The sequence below is a fragment of the Pinus tabuliformis genome, chromosome 6 (genome assembly GCF_031772625.1).
Source record: "Pinus tabuliformis cultivar Carrire ecotype Pingquan chromosome 6, CPIR1, whole genome shotgun sequence".
NCBI classification, from domain to species: domain Eukaryota; kingdom Viridiplantae; phylum Streptophyta; class Pinopsida; order Pinales; family Pinaceae; genus Pinus; species Pinus tabuliformis.
This window is the reverse complement of record NC_142292.1, coordinates 1,221,623,065-1,221,644,132: the sequence shown is the minus strand read 5'-3', so window position 1 is coordinate 1,221,644,132 and position 21,068 is coordinate 1,221,623,065.

Below are 21,068 nucleotides of genomic sequence, written 5' to 3'. Positions count from 1 at the left end.
CCGCTTTATCGCGGATTCTGCCCTTGCTCTGTGGTGAAATGGCTCTTCAGGCCTAAGAAATCTCTTTAAAACGTAGATAGTGACTGCTTTCTATTATGAACAGAAAGCACAACAATTCTGAGAATTCCCGCCCCTTACTGTTCATTCTGGACTTCAAAAGTCCTAAAATATGATTTAATTATCCATTGGATCTGGCCTTGTCGCCATCGCAAGTTGCATTTGGCCTGGCCTGTGTATTTTGTAAATACATAAAAAACTGTGAAAAACATTGAAAATGGGCTTTACGCGGATTTCAAATATGATATATTTTAATTCCGGAAACCCATCGGGTCCGGGTTCCATCGCTACCGCACTGCCTCAGGCTTCCTTCGTATTTTGTTATAACAACGAAAATACACAAAAATCATTGAAAAATGGCTTTCCCCAGACCTAAAATATTCTAATATATCGTTTTAGAACCCATCGGGTCCGGGGTTTTATCGCTATAAGCATTGTCTTGGCTCCCTTTGTATTTTCGTTATATAATGAAAATACATAGAAAAACAATGAAAACTGTGTGGGCGTGGATCTCAAAATATATGAATTCTCATATATACCGTGGTCAAGTCCGAGTATCGAGTCACTTATCTGTATGTGCATAGGCCTTGCCCCTCGGTATAGCGCCGATGCGATACAGTGATGCGATCTGATCGCTGATCGTTCAATGCCCGAGCTCCTTTATATATATATATATATATATATATATATATATATATATATATATATATATATATATATATATACATATATATATATATGTATATATATATATATATATATATATATATATATCTATAGATATATATATACATATATATATATATATATGTCTATATATATCTATAGATATATATATATATATATATATATATCTATAGATATATATAGACATATATATATATATATATATATATATATATATATATATATCTATAGATATATATATATATCTATAGATATATATATATATATATATATATATATATATATATATATATATATATATATATATATGCCTCCCGCTGATGCGACCTGACGATCCGATCATCGGTGATCAGTCGTCAACGGGGTCATGCTTCCGCCCTTAGACTGTATATATCTATAGATATATATAGACATATATATATATATATATATATATATATATATATATATCTATAGATATATATATATATCTATAGATATATATATACATATATATATATATATATATATATATATATATATATATATATATATATATATATATATATATGCCTCCCGCTGATGCGACCTGACGATCCGATCATCGGTGATCAGTCGTCAACGGGGTCATGCTTCCGCCCTTAGACTGTCCCCTCTACCTCGTTGATATGCAATTTTCCGCTTAGATCTGGGCCGTTGATTGGACAAATCTAACCGATCCTGTGCAATGCCTAGATTAATCCTACAATAATGATTTTTCATGGTTTTAGAGTGATTTGAGCCTCCCAATAGTGTATTCCCGCTTTTCCAAGGGCTTTCCTCACACGACCATTTTGACTTTGAACGATCCTTAAGAGGATTTTGAAGACTTTTGGTGCATGCTTGGATCCTTTGGCGTGATTTTTAAGCAAATTTGGAGACTTCAAGAGCGTTAATGGATCCATTTGTGGGCCTTTTGCTAGTTATGCTAACAGATACCTCTTAAGTTTGTATGAACCCCAGGTTGATAATTAAATTCGGTAGCCTTGGGAGTTGTAGCATTCTTGTTACAATACTGAGGCTCATCAATTTTTGGCGCCGTTGTGGGGGAGGTGTCAAAGTATGCATTGTTTTCTTCCCTAGTTGATTCATTTCTTTTTACTTTTTGCAAAAACAAAAAATAATTGCATTAGGCATATTTCATTTCAAAAATAGAAAAATGCATTGCATTAATGTTTTCATTCAATCATAAAAACAAAAACAAATCCCCAACACCAACTCACATGGTGTAGTAAGAGCCACATCACTATTCACTTTTGCAGGTAGAAGAAGAAGATGACAAAGAATGTAGAAGAAATGGATGGAGATGATGACAATGTGGAAGATCCTCTTGGATTTCCCATTCAAGATATTGATGGTAGTGTGCACATGAAGAACATAGCTCCATCTTTTCTTTCAAAATTTCGTGGTCTAAGGTCAGAGGATCCGAAAACCTTTCTCTTCGGATTTCAAATTGTTTGTAGATCTTATGGTTACTTATTAAAAACTCAAAAACTGAGATTGTTTCTGGCAACATTGAAGGATAAATCTCTTAAATGGTTCATGAGTTTAGGGAATAATTCAATAAGATCATGGAATGATATGCAAAATATATTTATAGAAAAATATAAAGATCATGATCTTAAAGAAAAAAAAATTAGAATGAATCAAAGAGAAGATGAGAGTCTAGAGGATCTAATAGAGAGGTTCATGTGTAATGTTAAGAGGGAAAAACTACATCTTTTAGGATCCAACACACTAAAAACACTCTTACTTAGAGTAATTAGGGATGAATGGATTGATCTCCTTAATCTCATGAGTAGAGGTGATTTATATCAATTATCATTTGAGGAAATTTGTGAAACATGCAAACACATATCAATAGAAAAAGCAAGAGTAGGTAAACCAACATCAAGATCAGCAAGTCAAGCTAAGCTTGGAAATTTGTTTGATGATTTTAAAATAGAAATTCTTAGCAATCTAACAAAACAATTAGAAATATTAAGAATGCAAGATTAAGGAAAATAAAATGATGATATTTGTGTTGCAGAATCACATGATGTTAAACATTGTCTATCATTACCAAGGTTGAAGGAAGTTTACCAAGAGGACAATGGAGCAATTCAATTACCAATGCAGCTATGTTATGTAGCTCCAAGAGGACCATGGAAGCCTAGTCAACTTAGTATGATGAAAGAGCCTAATTCATAATTTCAAGGTTATTCATATCCACCCTAATTGGAACACACCCTTTCCTTAGAAACATTGGCCATCTCAACCCCAAAACCAATCTTGGCAACAAGGTTGACAAAGAAATTATGCAAGATATCCACAAAATCCTCAATATTTTCCTCAATATCCTCCATATCCAACTCCATGTTATCCATACCATTTACCTCCACAACAACCACAACCCCAATCACATCCATCTCAAATATCCACTCCCACTCAACTACCTGTACCACCATTTCCAAACCCACACATTGAAGTAACTCATCCCACTTACAATGTTGAAGTACAACACTTCCAAACATCTCCTCTTGAGGTCAATGGTATTCACCATAGCTAAGGAAGAGTATTGAAAAAAAGAGATTATCTTGATATCATTGAAAGACCACATCCAGAAGAAGAAGATTCAAATGAGAAGGCCACAAAATCATGGCCTACACTTGATGAAGAGTAGACATCAAAATCAGAGATCAAGATAGCTCCCTCATGGTTACCATCAAATCCTCCATGTATTCAAGAGAACAATTACCAAAAAGAGGAAGATTTGAAGGTCATAGTAGAAGAAGACATGAAGAATGATCCATATAAGCAATCAAACCAAGGGCATGAAAGTTATATTAAGGTTTGCTTCCAGACAGTCACTAAGTTGCAGCAACACTCTCTTCTTCAATTGCGCTTGATATCATCAAAGTCAAAGCATTTTGATTAGTCAAATCCAGGTACATGTCAAAGCATACATTTCAAGTCTCCACATCATTTTGTCTGTCATCTTGATGTGCACATGGATCCATTGGAAGTATTCTTATACTTAAAAGTGATTTTTTTTCTCAAGTAGGGTAGGGTAAAAAAAAAAAAATGAAATAAAAAAGAAAAAAAAAATCTTAGGTGAAAACCTCCTTTGAGGTGCCTCAGATTGGCTCATTGATTGAAAACCTCCATGAGGCTATCAATGGGTTGGGAAAAAAGAGAAAGGAAGAAAAAAAAAAGAAAAGATCCTATGTTAAAACCTCCTTTGAGGCGCCTAGGTAGACCTACTAGTTGAAAACCTCCTTGAGGCGGCTAGTAGGCCTAGTAAAAAGAAAGGAAAAAATAAAAAAATCTTTTCATCATGTATCTCTCTAATGAATGCATGTACTCTCTAACATTCCAAAAGAAACAAAAACAAGTTGGTACCTGAAAACCATGCATCCATTTGCCAAGCCGCTTCAGGGGGAGATGCATATGGATGATGATAACATGCTCAAGCAATTTCAACAAATTCTAGTGCACAATTTTCGAGAAATCAACCTCCATCACCTACAGGATTTTTTGTAGTTTCTCGATATCCATGCATCCATTCAAAAATATCTTTCATGGGGAGATGCATATGGATGTTGGTAACATGCCTAATTAAGCTCAACAAATTCTAGTACACGGTTTCCAAGAAATCGGCCCCCATCACCTTTAACCATTTTTAATTTTTCTCGAGATCTGTGCACCCATTGACAATTTTTTTTTATTTGGAGGTGCATAATGATGATGGCAACATGCTCAGAAAGTTTCAGGTCAATCCATTCTACCATTTGGGAGATATGGACAAAGCAAGTTGGATACAAAATGTTGTCTTGTAAACCTACAGGATCCTATAGGAGATACTACATGATATAGAACAACAACTACATGATTGGTAGTGAGCAGTTTTAAAGGGAAAAACCAGAGGTTGGCTTCATCAGTGAGTGATAAGGAGACATATACAACCCTCCACATACATCAGAGAAACATGACAGGGAGATTTAACAAGAGGGAACCCACCAGCACAGTGAGGATTCATCAGTGTCACCATCCAGTACCTGCACATCAAGGAACAACATCAGAGAAAAAAAGAGAGAAACACATGCAACAAATACAAGCAAGGATTTCACTTTCCAACAAACAACATCTACAAGAAGGCCATCAGGTAGGTACAGGTATGCAATATTCTTGACCTCTTCTCTTGAGCATATTATAGTTAGAAATTTGTTGTTAATGCATGAGAGATGAGGTTTTATAAGCTAAGGATGGGTCAAAAGTCTCTGTCACCTTCAACTAGTTAATTGCAGCTCACCCCTTCACTCATGCAATGTTGGAAAGTCAAATTATGAAGGGTGATGATTTTAAGGAATGAGGAGAACAGTTAAAAGAAGAAATTTTTGTAATGGCCAAGTCACCACAACACTCCAAGCCCTCCATCCACTTCATATTCACTATCTATTCATCATTCATCCATCCCATTTCATTCTTGAAAAAAAAACAAACAGAGCATCCTCTCCATTTTCACAAACCTACACTACTCCCTTTGAGCCCTAACATCATCATCCAATCCCTCTTCATCATTTCTCATCACTCCCATACAGTTAGAAGACCCTGAAAGAGGAGGAATGACTACTACAAGAAGGCAGAATGTTGCTACAAGAAGGAAGAAATGAAAAAATTATGCTAAACCCCAATATGGCAGAGCTTAAGAGAGACCTAATCAAAACAAAGAACTCCAAGGCCATTAGGTAGTCATCTAGGCCACACGAGAGAAGAAAAAGGCAACAAAAGGAAATGAGGTGTTTACCATAAAAGAAAACTCAAACTGCATTGATGAAAAGATGTTTTGCGAGAGGTCTCCAATCTCTTTCTAGCTTTTTTCCAAGTTCTAAAAATGGGAAAAAGGCATGGGAGTCAAGATGAGGGCCTTTCCTAGGCTCAGAATATCATTTATGCTAAAAAATGGTTTCCTGTAGTTTTAACAGGGTTTCCTGTAGTTTTGACACGAATTACTACAGGATGTCCTAGTTCTCATATAAATTCATTTTGAAGGATTTATAGGTGTCCAAATGGTGGAACAAGGTAGCATAAGGTTGATAAGGATATGGAAGACCTTGCTAAACTAAAAAATATTCAAGAACCCATCTTGAATGAGGGGAAGAAGGCAAGCTAATGGTCTCAAGAAACATTGTTTTTTTTTCACAAATATGTTTTTGGGCTTGTCCTTACAGAACTTATAGCCAAGATTCTTAATGCACAAGAGAAAGGACACCAGGGCATGGATGAGGCACAATGAGGTCACTAAGTCGCTTAGAGGATGAGAAACACTTTCAGCAGGGGCGTATGATGGACCTATAAATTATACATAAATTAAAGCCCATGCCTCTAAATTAAACATAAATTAAGGCCTATGACCATCCTTCAGCATATTAAACCTCTCTTCTTGCATTAGATAATGTATTTTTAACTTTAATGTATTCATTAGGAAGGTTTATGAATACTTTCATATTTGTGTCTAATATTATTTATTTTTGTAGATATTATGAGAATATTGGGCAGATTATGTAGATTTGGAGGAGGAGATAATTTAGGGACTTGTTCCCTACTATAGGAGGATCAATAATAAATAATAATTCAACAATATATTATGGAATTATGGCACAGATTGTGGAACTCCAATGATTGAGAAAATCTAGGAATGTGTTCCCTAACATTTAACACAGGTTCCTAGTATTGGGGTCCAGATCCACTAATCAAGGTATTTTGGTGGGGAAAGCTTCCTCCATTCATGGGGAATGATTAATAATCATTTTTTATAAGTACCAAGTTGAATTTTCCTCTAGGGGTAGATTTTCATTAGTGTTCTTGTGGAGAGAACTCTTATTTCTGTAGCTCCACTATATTTTCTTGTAGGGATGTAATTGTATTGATGAAAATAATGAAGATTGGTGTCATTTTCAACTTCTAAATATTGTTCTCCTCCATAGATATTTGAGTTTCCTTGGGCTTTTTCATCCCAGGAGCCTTAGATCCCTTTTGTATCATTTTCTTTCCTTCTTTTCACTTCTTATTCACATACATCTCTTACTTTTATTTCTTTCTACTTTTGCATTTAGTATTAATGATTTCTTGTTGTAGGATTGAGTTAAATGGTTAATGTAAGTTCTTTTTTAGGATCACAAGCATCATTTAATCTTTGGAAAATATTTGGAAGGTCATAGTAATCATTGAGCTACTTGGATTAGCTTTCTTATTCCCAAATCTAGATTTCCGGAACTCGTTTGTGGCAAAGAACAATAAATCTATGCTATTTTTTAGAGCATTCTAACGAGCTTCAAACGAGTTGGTTCCACTTGCATTATATAAAAAAATCATTCTAGTTCATAAAAAAAGATACCCCATTGCATTTTCACTTGATTAGGTTAGGAATTTTATCGATTTACTAGCTCACTAGTTCTCGAATTTCTAGATTTTCAACTAGTAATGTTTTTCTATTTTTTAGCATGGGTTAACAGAGGTATTTTTGAGTGATTCCACTTGGAATGGGGAACTAAGACATCCTAGTTAATAAAAAGAATTTTCCCATCCAATTTGGATTTGATTTTATTGGTCATTCAATGAATTATAATTTCATATAATAAATCTGTAACATCCTGTAGTAAATCAGGCTATCTTGTAGGAAATCATTGTAGCATCCTATAGGAAATCATTGTAGCATCTTGTAGGAAAACACTTTTTGAGCCTGAATTAAGAAAAATCATCATTGAAGCTGGGATTATGCCTCTACTTGACCTCCTTGTCATCAATACCATTTTAACCCTCTTGCTCCACACTTGTCTCCCCTGCCAAAGATCAAGGAAAGATTAGCATTTGCATTTATAAAGAAACAAGATTTTAAAAATGAGTTCTTTGATATTTACACATGCACACAGTAGTTAGTACTCTCTAGATAATATTTCATGCTCAATTAGTTTAAATCATCACACGTGATAAATAGGGTTAAGTTAGGTTTCTTTTACATTTAGTTCATGATCTTTATGCAATTAGAATAGGTTTCTTTCCTTGTACTTTCTTTCTTGCAATAGGTTAAGGTTCCACTTCGAACATAATTTTCATTTCTACAATTAATTTAGGATTTTACTTCAATACATGCACTTCATTACATCATGATAGCAAAGGAAGGACACATTGTATGTTGCACATATAGTGTCGATACCTCTTAAGTTTGTACGAACCCCAGGTTGATAATTAAAGTTGACAGCCTTGGGAGTTGCAACATTCTTGTTGCAATACTCAGGCTCATCAGTCATCATAGTAGATTCCTAGAGGTACCCAACAAACTTTCTTATTTTTCAAACCAAATCAAATCTAGGGGGACATCCCCTGATATTTGGAAGGCCTTGGTTGGCCACTGCAAATGCATTCATAGGTTGTACGTCGGGCTTCATGACAATTTCAGATGGACAAGCCACAAAGAACTTCATCCTTTATCCTCCTCCAAAACGAAGTAAGGATTTGGAAAATCCCTTATGGGATGAATTTGAACCTGGATTAGATCATTCCCAGACACTTCTCACTCTTGGAAAATCCCAATATTTTAAGAATGAAATAGAGGATGAAATTATCAATGGCTTTATCAGTAATTCCCTTACGGTTACTTCTATTGATGATTCAGGGGTAGAAGATACCATAGAATACTTGAGTCTAGAACATAAGAAAACTTCCCCTAATTGCAAGAGAAGCTTAGTTGAAGTAGAGACAGGAAAAAATCTAAATATCAGAGAACTCATTTTTAAAATCTTCATCAAACATAAAAAGGAATTTTCACCGGATTACATGGACATGAAAGGCATTCACCCCAGCCTGTGTACCCACCACATCTACTTGAAAGGAGATTGCAATCCAGTTAAGCAGCCACAATGACGCATGAACCCATCACTTAAAGAAGTAGTAAAAGAAGAATTGCAAAAGCTTCTAAATGCCAAATTCATTTATCCCATCTCTAGAAACCAATGGGTATCTCCACTAGTTATTGTTCCTAAAAACAATGGAAAATGGAGGATCTGTGTAGATTACAAAGAACTTTAAAATCCCACTCAAAAGGACCATTTTCGTTTTCCATTTTTAGATCAGGTCCTTGTCACCTTATCTGGGAAAAATTTCTTTTCATTTCTAGATGTCTTTAGTGGTTATAATCAAATACAGATTTCCCCATAGGATCAGGATAAAATCACCTTTACTTACCCTTGGGGACTTTTGCATACATATTTCTCCCTTTTGGACTCTGTAATACGTCAACAACTTTCCAGAGGGAAATACTGGGGATATTTGTAGATTTGCTAAATGACTGTTTAGAAGTATTCATGGATGACTTTACACCTTATGGTGATGGTTTTGAAACAACATTAGCCAATCTTGAAAAAGTGTTAGAACGATGTGATCAAACTAATGTTGATTTAAGCACTGAAAAATGTCACATGATGATGAATGAAGGAATTGTGCTTGGGCATTATATTTCTGATGCAGGAATAAAATTAGACCCTGCTAAGATGGAAGTAATTCTAAAAATTCCAGCTCCCAAAACACAAAAGGAGGTATGTAGTTTTTTGGGACATGCAGGGTATTACAAGAGTTTTATATAATTTTTTTCAAAAATTGCATCCCCATTATTTTCTCTATTTACTAAAGATGTGGAATTTGTTTGGAGAGGGAAATGTGAACGTACCTTTACAGAGTTAAATAAATGTGTATCAGGAGACCCTATTTTGTGAGGATTGAACTGGGATCTGTCATTTCACATAGCAATAGATGCATCTGATACTGCTATAGGGGTTGTGTTAGGTCAACTAGAAGATAAGAAGCCATATGACATCTACTACATCAACAATAATCTAACTCCAGCAAAGTTAAATTATACAGTTACAGAAAAATAGTTTCTTGCAGTAGTGCATGCCATTAATAAATTTAGGCACTACATTACAGGTTATCAAATATTTGTGCACACTGACCACTCTGCCATTCATTTCTTAATGAATAAACTTGTTACTAATGGTAGGGTTACACATTGGTTGTTGTTGTTACAAGAATTTGATATAATAATATTAGATAAACCTAGAAAAGATAATGTAGTGGTTGATTTTCTTTCTAGGCTAACTGTTAATAGTGATTGCATGCCCATTGAGGATTCTTTTCCAGATGAATATATTTTTGCTATTTCAACTCATTCACCTGGTATTCAAACATAGCTAACTACCTTGCCGCAGGGATATTTCCACAACATATATCCTCAAAATAAAAGAAGAATATTGTTCAGTAGAGTGAAAGATACTCTTGGGTAGAAGGATACCTCTACTACACAGGGCCAGATCATTAGATCAGGCGTTGTGTGAGAGAGGATGAAATTTTTGACATCCTCAGAGCCTGCCATGAGGAAACTTGTGGAGGACACCTTGTTGACAAGAGGATAGGGCATAAAGTGATTTCAAAAAGATATTATTGGCCTACCATATTCCAGGATGAAAATAAATTCGTGAAGGGATGTGAAATTTTTAGAGAATGGGTCAACCAATCCGGTCAGATGAAATGTCGTTACAGCCTCAAATAGTATTGGAACGATTTGAGAAGTGGGCCTTAGACTTTGTAGGACCAATTAATCTTTCATCACAGTAGAAGTCCTACATTCTAATCTATACAAATTATGTCACAAAATGGGTTCAAGGAAAGGTTCTAACCAAGGAAAGTAAACAGGTTGTTTCAGATTTCTTATTTGAAGATATTTTTGTTCATTTTGGAGTACCTCGAGAAATAGTGATAGATGGAGGACCACAATTCACATCTCATTTGATCCAAAGGTTGGTTTAGAAATTCAAGATCTTTCATAGAATTACCTCACCATATCATCCTCAGGAAAATGGTGAAGTGGAGAGTACTAATAAGGTTATTAAAGACATTCTCACTAAGTTTTTAGCCAACCACTAGAGGAACTGGGTTGATAAACTTCCAGAGGCATTGTGGGCATACATAACTACATGGAGAAATACTATTGGATTTTCACCATATGAATTGGTGTATGATAAAATACCATTATTTCCCATTGAGTTTGAAATAAAAACACTCAGAACAACATTGCAATTGAACCTAGATTTGACTACAGCTCATAAACATTGGTTGAACCAGTTAAATGAACTATATGAGAAGATATTTGTTGCCATACAATAAACATACATCATATGATGACAAAGGGTTAAGTGGCATGACACGTTTATAAAAAATAAGGTGTTTCAGAAAGGTGATTGGGCTCTACTGTATGATTCACAATTCAAAGACTTCAAGGGGAAGCTCTACACTAGATGGCTAGGTACTTATGAGGTAGATATAGTATTTGATAATGGGACTGTGAGATCAATTACCATAGACAACGCCAAAGTGTCATTGCTTTCCAATGGGCATTATCTTCGGTTATATCATAAACCAACCTCAAAGGATTCATTTATCAACATTGTCTCAAGATCTGATCTTCAAGTTATGAGGCCCAGGGAAAATTCTCCTGTGTTGTCAAAATTTTAAAAATTCCAATAAGTGTTGCAGCTGAAAACAAACTTTCGTTGGCAGTTGATACAACAAAAATAATAATGATACTAATAATAATAATAAAAGAAGAAAAAAGGAAAAAGAATTAAAAAAATAAGATATATATATATATATATATATATATATAATAAAAAATAAATCTGCCAGTGAAAACCTCTTGTGGGGTGTGGCTAGATAGTTGTACCAGCTGAAAACCACTTTGTGGCAGCTAATACACATTTTCCTTTTAATAAATTCTGTAACAACATGAAATCTATGACATATGTGTAACAACATACTTGTTACAAGACTATTTTTATTCATTTGACTGTATTATTTTGAGAATTGTTTTGTAGGCACACATTGTAATGACCTCAAAGGAATACATTGGTGTAATAAAGTACTGCTGCAAATTTACTCAACCATCATGGAGAAATTATTTTGTTGTTACATCTGTGGCAACCGATCCGATGGAGACGACTATAGCATGGAATCAATTGCAGTTGCCTGCTTCAATAGTCACCATCACCAGCACTCCGCTTTCGGTATCAATCAAATCACCCTCCGGTAAGTCATTCAAAAAAGGAATATTGTTTTTTTTCTTTATTTAGCACTTATGGAAGTTAATACGTCATCTCATTTTGACAGCCAATGATGAAATTTGCATTTAGGTTGGGGGGAACGAATCATTTTTTCATTTGTGACATAACTTGATTTGAAGTGACAATACATGTTAATCATTACCACCTTTCATGATTGATCATCTCATTAATTCGAACCTTATCCAAGTCATACTTTCACATCTTTGAATTAATGATGAAATGATAACCCGTATCACACAATTTTCCGACCTGATACCATTTCCTATCGCCTTGATATCTGCCCCAACGTAGCTCTGTGCCCTCATTGCACATATTTTTCAAAAATTGTGACGACAAGCAAGTGAAAGTTCATAGTGACTATTGCAACAATTAGTGAAAGGTCTATAACAGTGAAGGATGGGAGGATAAACAGTAAGGAATGAACCAGATTTCACCAAGGCTTGGGAAAAATGCCCATAAACATATCAAATTTTCAGAGAATAAGTATGTATTTAATTTTTTGAGCGACTCAGGGGGTCAGATGAGAATGTTGCTTTGGAATTTGCTCGAAATATGAATAGGAATAAAACATAGGTCAGAGGCATAAAACTGGAGATTACAAAGGAAGTGATTTCTAGAGTAACAACACTTTGACCCAAAGGAAAGAGGTGGTTCAACAAAAAAATTAATGACTCATCCCTTAAATATGAATTCTTGTAGGGAGAAGAACAATTGGTCAAGAAGGGAAGAGGAATTGATCGCCTTTCCCTTCCTCAGTCGTGGAATGATGTTGCCCTATTCATTATCAAGTTCAATACATGTGAGGGGCACTCAACAATAGTTTTCAACTATCATTTTCTGTTGCTGAGCCATCTTCAACATGGGCAACCGGTCAATATTCCCCTTTTTCTGGTCAAATATTTGAAACACATGGTTGCCTTGGTGAAGGTAGCCTCACATAGAGAGAGATGCATTACCAATAATGGAATCATAAAACTGATCATAATGGAAGCTCTGGAGTAGCAAGGAAGAAATTAGGAAGATTTTATTAGTGAAGGAACATAAACCCCACGACAGAGACAAGTTGAAACTCCTACAGATGATCTGGGGGAAATTGATACAGCTAAGGAGTAGGGACAGTATTCGAGAATTAAAGTTAAGAAGAGGTCACTTGAGAAACATGTGGGTGGTAGAATACCGAAGGAAAATGGTTAAGTTTGATACTCAACCAGAACTCTCGCCACCATCCAAGATGAAACCAGCAAGAAAAGAGCACAAAAGGGGAAGCAAGAAGAGACAAACCAAGCAGGAACACACTTTGTCATTAGGTAAGAACGAAACCTGAACTTTGATGCTTAAAATTAAGAAGATAGAGGCAGAAAATAAGGAATTAAAGCAAAAATTAGGAGGTAGAAAAATGAAAACAAAGGTTCCAGATCTTGATACACTGGATGAGGTTGTTGATAAGTTGGGATAGAAAACCACACATGGGCCTTTATGTATATCATGTGCTGAGGGATCGAAAACAACAGGATACAAGATTTGCATTGTAGACACCATCTGAAAAGAAACCCAAACAAAGCCATTGGAGGCTGACACACAAGAACCCATTGACTATGCTGCTGACACACATGAACCAACAATTGAAACAGAGCACCGCATGGATTTTAACCTAGAAACCGATACACAAAAACTTGTCAACGATGTTGTTGATACACAAGAACCAGTAGTTGAAACAAAGGTTTTTAACGAAGAAAAACTAAGAGTTATTCCAAAATAATGTGTCAACAAAGTTGTTGATACATAAGAACCAACAAGTAGGGTAGAGCAGCTCAAAACATGAGATGTTGTTACACCCTCAACTGTTATTGCACATAAAACAACACATGACCATGAAGCACGGTGGCATTCAAAAAAACTTATATTGATATCGAAACTGGAGAATTGGAAGTAAATGACACTTTCCCTGAAAAAGGGAGTGATTTATTTGGAATACCATCAGAAGGCTATTTATACCCTTAAGGATCAATGGGCCGAAGAATTTCTAATGAAAATCTCCGCAGTTTCTGGGCTGAGCAGAAATGGCTGCCCCAGAGGAATTGCGCAATTTTTGGGAGGAACAGGTGTCTGTCTCCCGGGATTACACAATTTCTAGGTTGAGCAGCTATCCTCGGTCAGAGTTCACAATTTTCTCAAGGAAGCCTATCTAATTGTATTGTGGAGATTTTTGAGCCCAGGACATTGCCTGGCTGGATTTGCACAATTTCTGCTAGCTGCTTTGCTGGATGTCCCAAAGGGATTGCACAATTTCTGGGAGAAATAGGTGACTACTGCCCATAATCACGTAATTTATGGAATGAGATGCTGTCCATGGATGAATTGCGCAATTTTTGGGAGGAAGACTGTCAGGAAGAATTGCACAATTCTGGAGCCTAGCTGGGTGTCTAGCTGGGTTTGCACAATTTTTGGAGGGAAGGTTGGTTCCCCTCCAGGATTGCACAATTCCCAGAGGGATTTGTTCAACCAACAATTGACGCTAAGTCTAGAAAGTAGTTTCTGAAGGGGGTGAAACATACTTGCATGCATAGGCTAACAAGACTGTATGAAATAGCTGAAGCTGATGTGCTTGATAGTGCAAGACATGCTGCTGAGGATGGTTGGGAGGGAGGCACCAAAACAAAGCTAAGGAAAAATTTTGGATGGTGGTTGTAGCCGCTACCACACTTGGTGATACACTGGTACAACTCCAACTTTCTGAATGGACCTTGTTCGTGAAAATCAAGTCTAACACCTCCAGAAGTATGGTTCAATTCTTAGTTCATCTTGGTTTCCACACTTTCTCGGTTGTAAGATGTAGCATCTGATAAGCTCTTAGTCGATTGACACACATTCCAATCCAAGTTAACACAGTTTTTTCGATTGGGGTTGAGGGGTAGATTGGTGCACAAGCAGGATAGTCGTCAGAGTCTTAGTTTCATCTATGGTGTTGCTCCACTGCCAGAAGGCCTAGATAGTACCCCAGTCGAGTCATGCTGGAACACAAGCATCGCTCCGCTGCCAGCGAGCCTAGTCAGTACCCCAATGGAGTTACTTGAATCACCTCTCTATGCAGGAAGCCTTTCTCTTCTTTTGCCTTATTCATTTTTTTTTTCATTTTTCACTTTTCATTTTTTTCATTTTTTCATAACTGTGTATAGCACTTACTCATTTCAGAGGCAGAACAGGGATCCTGACTTATTGAGAGTATAAGAGGTTGTTCCTTCAAAGAAGTAGTTTATTATATACCTCTGATGTTCCTGTTAAGGTTTTCCCCCTCACCTTACTCTACTTGACTAAGACGGCAAGGGTTAACCCAAAAACAACCGACTAGAGTAGGTGACACTAGTTAGCGCGCAAGCATTGTGTTTTCACCAAGATTCATTTTGAACAGTACGTTTTTCCATCGACATATCATGGAAAACAAGTAACAAGTTCTTCATACAGGGGGAGGATGACAAATAACCAAGTAGTGATAGCTGAATAAGGCCTCTTGTACTTTACCCATCTTGTTTCAACAGTTATGCGTGGTTTCATGCAAAACTAACCTACCAACAAAAGCACGCAAGCAAACAACAAAGCAAAGCAAAAGCAGAAGTAAATGCAAAAGCAAAGTGAGTAAGCAAACAAAGCAAACAAAGCAAGAAGGAAAACAAGCATGCAAGCAAGAAAACTGAAAGCAAACACTACTCCTAATCCTAAGCTAATGGTACATGGGCTTGATCACACAAAGTGATATTTCCAATGTAGCCACCGACTCATTGGTTGACCCATGTTAGTGAAGGCTTGGTTTGTGAACAACACAGTTGTGCGAACGAGCAGATGTGAAATATAAAACAATGAAGATAGACACACTTCGAGCTTACAAGCGTCCACAGAACAAAAACGAGTGAAAGTGCATGACATGCAGTCTGTGGACATAGCACGATGTTGTGAGACACTACGTGCAGACGTTAAGCACATAGACACTCTTGACTGTGACATGCAAGAACACGTGAGGAATGTAAACCACTAATGTTTCACAAGTGTGTTTGTTGAGTAAGATTCCTCCAATGCATGAGCGATGGGATCATGCAGTTCGAGTGGAGGAAGTGAAATCTGAGTGTTAGATTGATCTTCAATGCATACAGATGAGTGATGAGGAGCCATGCATGTTTGAACAATTTCCTGATCAGAATTAAAACCAACCTTAGGATAGCGAGGGCCTGACATAACCATCAAATTGGGCTGAAGTGCCTCGACAGTTTGTGGGTGTCGACTTCATTGATAGATGGATCATCGTATACTAGCGGCTTAGACGGATTAACATCAATTGAATCAACATCGTGATCAGATGATGAGGTAAAGAGAACATGACAACCAAGATCAGAAAAATTAGGATGTTGGTCGACATCCTCATGATTTGACGAATCGCATAGAGGGGTACATGAGAAGCAAGAATGTTCATCCTCTACGTTTCTGAAAGATATATATGAAAAATCAAGTGGATGTTCAAAGAATGATTGGTCCTCTCCATTGTGAAATGATGGACTGACATCTGGTGTGTCCTGCAAAAGATGAACAATGTGCACATCCGTGGATGAAGATACACGTGAAAAATCAGGAATGGCAGGATCACCAAGGATGTCAGAAAAAACGGAGGAGGTATGGATAGACAGGGATGGTCCTCTGTTGTCGGTGGATGTTCAAGCTCCCAATCATACTCTTCGTGAATAACAACGCATGCTGGTTGTGCAACACCAACTCCATCGATAGATCGATCCTCGTTTAAAACAAGTGTAGAGTCTGGAATGAAAGAACACAAGATAGTGAAATCCAAAGGATGATCAGAATACGAGGACAGAGGTTGAGGTATGAAATATATGTGATAACCCATGGGATTCCCAACCAAGCTTGCACAAAAATTAGAAGGATTAATGTCAGGAGGATGTGACGGTTGAATAGATGTGTGTTCATGCTCTTCCACATCACTCTGTGATGGTGGAGATGTTTGATGAGGGGACGACAGACAGTCACTTGCATCAGCAACGTGTCCATTTGTGATTGCGCAATTCCATCATTGAAGTATGTTGAGTGGGGTTTGAGGTTGAACTTCTTCTTGGGATTGACAGACTGGATAAGGAAATATTCAAATCAGTCCATGAGATACTGAAATTTCATCTGACTTTTCAAGGCTTCAAACATGAATAGACGGAAGCGCTCTAAAAACTCCATAGGTGATTCGTGCAGGGCCTTCCGTTGTTTTAATTTTTTTTATTGAGTACTTAAAGATCAAAATGGTGGAAAACAGATTCGATTAGATCGCTGAACTACTTGAATGAGTGCAGAGAGTTATGAGGTAATGTGCCACACCATTGTGATGGGTGGTTGTGAAGTGTGTGTGCAAGCAACAAAAATACCTCTGTTTCATTAAAATCTTCCATGCCCTCCATGAGAGCATGGAATTCATCTAAGTGCTTAGGCCAGGCCACTTCGCCTTCCCCATCATATGTGATTTGTCACAAGTGATCCCAGAAATCCCTCTTGATGTGAAAGATATGTCCGTTGGACATACATTTTCAGAGTGTGAGCTATAACAAACTCCATGATACATGTGAGAAGACTCAAAATAGATGATGAGGGCCCAACAAGAAGTCCCAATTAGACCTCAGACCATTTGGTGTAGGAGTCCCATAGATGGGTTGTATGGTAATGCATTGACCATGATTTCTCATAGAGGCAAGTAAGATGTCCTTGTTGGTAGCAAGGGTCTGATAGCTACGGCGAGTCAAGGAAGGTGCATGAGAGGTTCTAACACATAGGGAGTGAGGTGAGTGTGCCCCTTGGAAACCTGTAATAGTACTCGCTTGGAAGGGAACACACAAGAAAAGATGCATCACTGGCTGGAAAGCAAGATAGTGAGCAATCCAAAGTGATGTTCGAACCAACAACACATCTGCAACAAGATTCATACAATTGCATACAAAATAGTTCATACGCAAATGCGTAAGCTAAATAACATACATTGCTACAACAACCAAAATAGTCCAACTACAATAACAACATATGCATGAAAACATGCTAGCTCTGTTATATTAAGAAGTGTAAGTTCCAGTCATACAATACATCCATGTACACCTGCTAGTTCCAATAGTGGAACGTTATAGCCATAGTCCCCTGCTCCCCCAAAGATATATACTAGCTCTACACAGTGGAGAAGCCAAGGTGCTTCACAATACTGTCCAAGATTTCTCTAAGATAATCCTATTGAAGCTTGTATGACCAAAATCCTATACAATGAGTTATGAGGTGATATTTATATCAAAGGGTGGGGTGACCCTTGACATTCCCCTTTAGACCATTCATCTACCCTCATGACTCTTCAACTACTCTATGAATATTACATTCAACTATCAACACTTGAACTTCGGCATGACAAGATGTCACATTACATGCACATGTGCCCATGTGAGACAAAATGGCTTGAGCAAGCCATGCAAGACATCACCGACACTCAGACCATTCTGGTGAGACCAACTCTTTGACATGCTTGTGATGGTCGAAGGTGATGAGCTGATTCCAAGCTTGGTTGTCTATGATGGTGTATGTGTGCTCAATGGTGACATCTTGCTGAAGCGAACTCTTGCCTTCATTGCGTCTAGGTGCACTGATATGGCTCCTTTGTCTAACTCGTCTGATAGCATGCGCATGGTCGTCTTGGTGCGACTGGACTGACAACATGTTGATGCATAGTGTCGACACTACTCTCCCTGCATGTGCTGGTGGCTATGCACATCAACTTGTCGAGGTACATGTTTAGCTCCAGTCTGACTTGCTTCTTGTCTTTGCCTCGGTGAGTGTGCCAAATGGGTGGGATCACATCCATGCGCACAATGACATGCATTTTGTTGCATTCCCTTGCATGCGATCAACAACATTGATCGCCTTGTCTACTACATGCTAGCTACTGGGATGGATCTATAACTTGTATAGGCGCAGTTTCATCCGTGAGTGCATGTTGCTTCCCTTAATGTACCTGTTCCTGCTACAACTCATTCTCTGGTGTATGTAGCTCATGTTCTTCCTTGAGTTTCTGCTTCAGCACATGCAATTCCTTGTATGTTCTGTTCTCTGCGTTCGCACGATCTTCATGTCACATCGTCACCTCATAGCCTAAGTATCCAAAGTTGATTTCATCACCAGTGGATCTACTTGAGCTTGCAACTTTGCTCTGCCTCTCTGTTGTCAACAAACTTCCTCTTACGTTCATTGTATCTGATATGCTGGCTTCAGCTGCTATTGATGGTGTTTCTTGCTATGATGTTGCTTTCGTCATATATTGATGTCATTTTCTATGAACAACTTAATGTATTCATGGGTAGGCAAGTTCATAGACACTTGATCGATTGTATCCCCAAGTGTGCTCTGAACAGTGTCTTCAAATCTGCTCTCTTGGAAACCATTGTACCTATGCTGCTGAGAGTCAGATGAACACCTGCGATACCTAGAGACATGGAAACACTCATGGCAAGCAATCTATCAGTCAAAAACCAAAATGAACTTGAGAATTGACTTGCAACATACCTGTGTGACTGATCATGAAGGTTGCACAATTTTCGCTAGGAGGTCAGGAGATTGACTACCAAAACTATGCATGGCACAATCCGGGCTGCATAGGCAGACTGACTACTGGAACTACACAATGCACCGTCCAACCTAGCCTGCCGAGGATTAAAACTACGCAATGCGCAATTTCAGTCAACAGTGACATGCAACCAGCAAACTGCATTGCGCAGTTTCTGGGGGCCAGCATGACACTACCTCCAAGGATTGAGCAATGCAAGCTTGGAGGTTAGTGCTAGGCTAGACTTGTGCAATTTCTAGAGGGAAGGGAGAACCTTCGCTTCTGGAAATGTGCAGTGCTAGCCGGGAAAGGCACGGTCCAAACCAAGGCAACCCAGTCTGGCCGACGGGCGACTGAAAACATGAGAAGTCTGAATGCATGGTGAGATGAGTGCAAACAAGAGTGAATGATCATTCGTGCAAACAATAAGTGCATGATTCAGAAAATGGGAAAGCGTGCATGTGTGTGAAGCGAATCACTGCAATGATGACCATTTGTGCAAAATAGTGTCAGGCATGCGACAATAGTGAGAATCGAGCGAAAACTGAAACGATGCTTCTACAAGCTAACATACATCAAAATGATAACAAACACTCACTGAAATCAAGCAGAAAACACTCACACAAAGCAAAACACAAAAAGTCACAGAAATGTAACGCAAGACATGAAAGGTGGGCTTACCCCAAGACAGCTAAGTTGAATATGCCGACGACTCCCAGATTCAATGTGGGATGCCAAAACTGCAAGGTTGATGTGAGGAATGATCTCTACAACATTCGGTTGATGAGTTTTGATGAAATCGAGGTTGTAACGTGCATGCCACAAATCTAGGAAAAGAGACACTTGGCAGGAGGTTTCTGAAATGATCCATGCATGTAACCTCTAGCTGCTAAAAATAGATCCCTAAATCAAGGGATGCCTTTACATGCTACCTTGGGAGAAACAACCCATGCATGCAAATCTGTTTTTCTCAGCCCCGGAGGGAATCGATTAACTTGAAGGCACATGCAACGGTCTGCGAGACTGGGATGAAAATCTACGTAGTTTCTGGGCTGAGAAGAAATGGTTGCCCCAGAGGGATTGTGTAATTTCTGGGAGGAATAGGTGACTGTCTCCCAGGATTGTGTAATTTCTGGGCTGAGCAACTATCTTGGGTTAGACTTCACAATTTTCTCAAGGAAGCCTGTCTGATTGTATTGTGAAATTTCTGAGCCCATGAGGCTACCTGGCTGGATTTGTGCAATTTTTTCTAACTTTGGGTTGGCTGTCCCAGAGGGATTACACAATTTCTTGGAGAAACAGGTGACTGCTACCCATAATTACGCAATTTCTAGGCTAAGAATTTGTCCATGGATGAATTGCACAATTTTTGGGAGGAATACTTTCAGGAAGAATTGTGCAATTGTAGAGCCCAAATGGGTTTGCACAATTTCTAGAGGGAAGGCTAGTTCCCCTCCAGAATTGTGCAATTCCCAAAGGGAGTTGTTCAACTAGAAACTGACACTAAGTCCAGAAAGCAGCCTGTGAAGGGGGTGAAA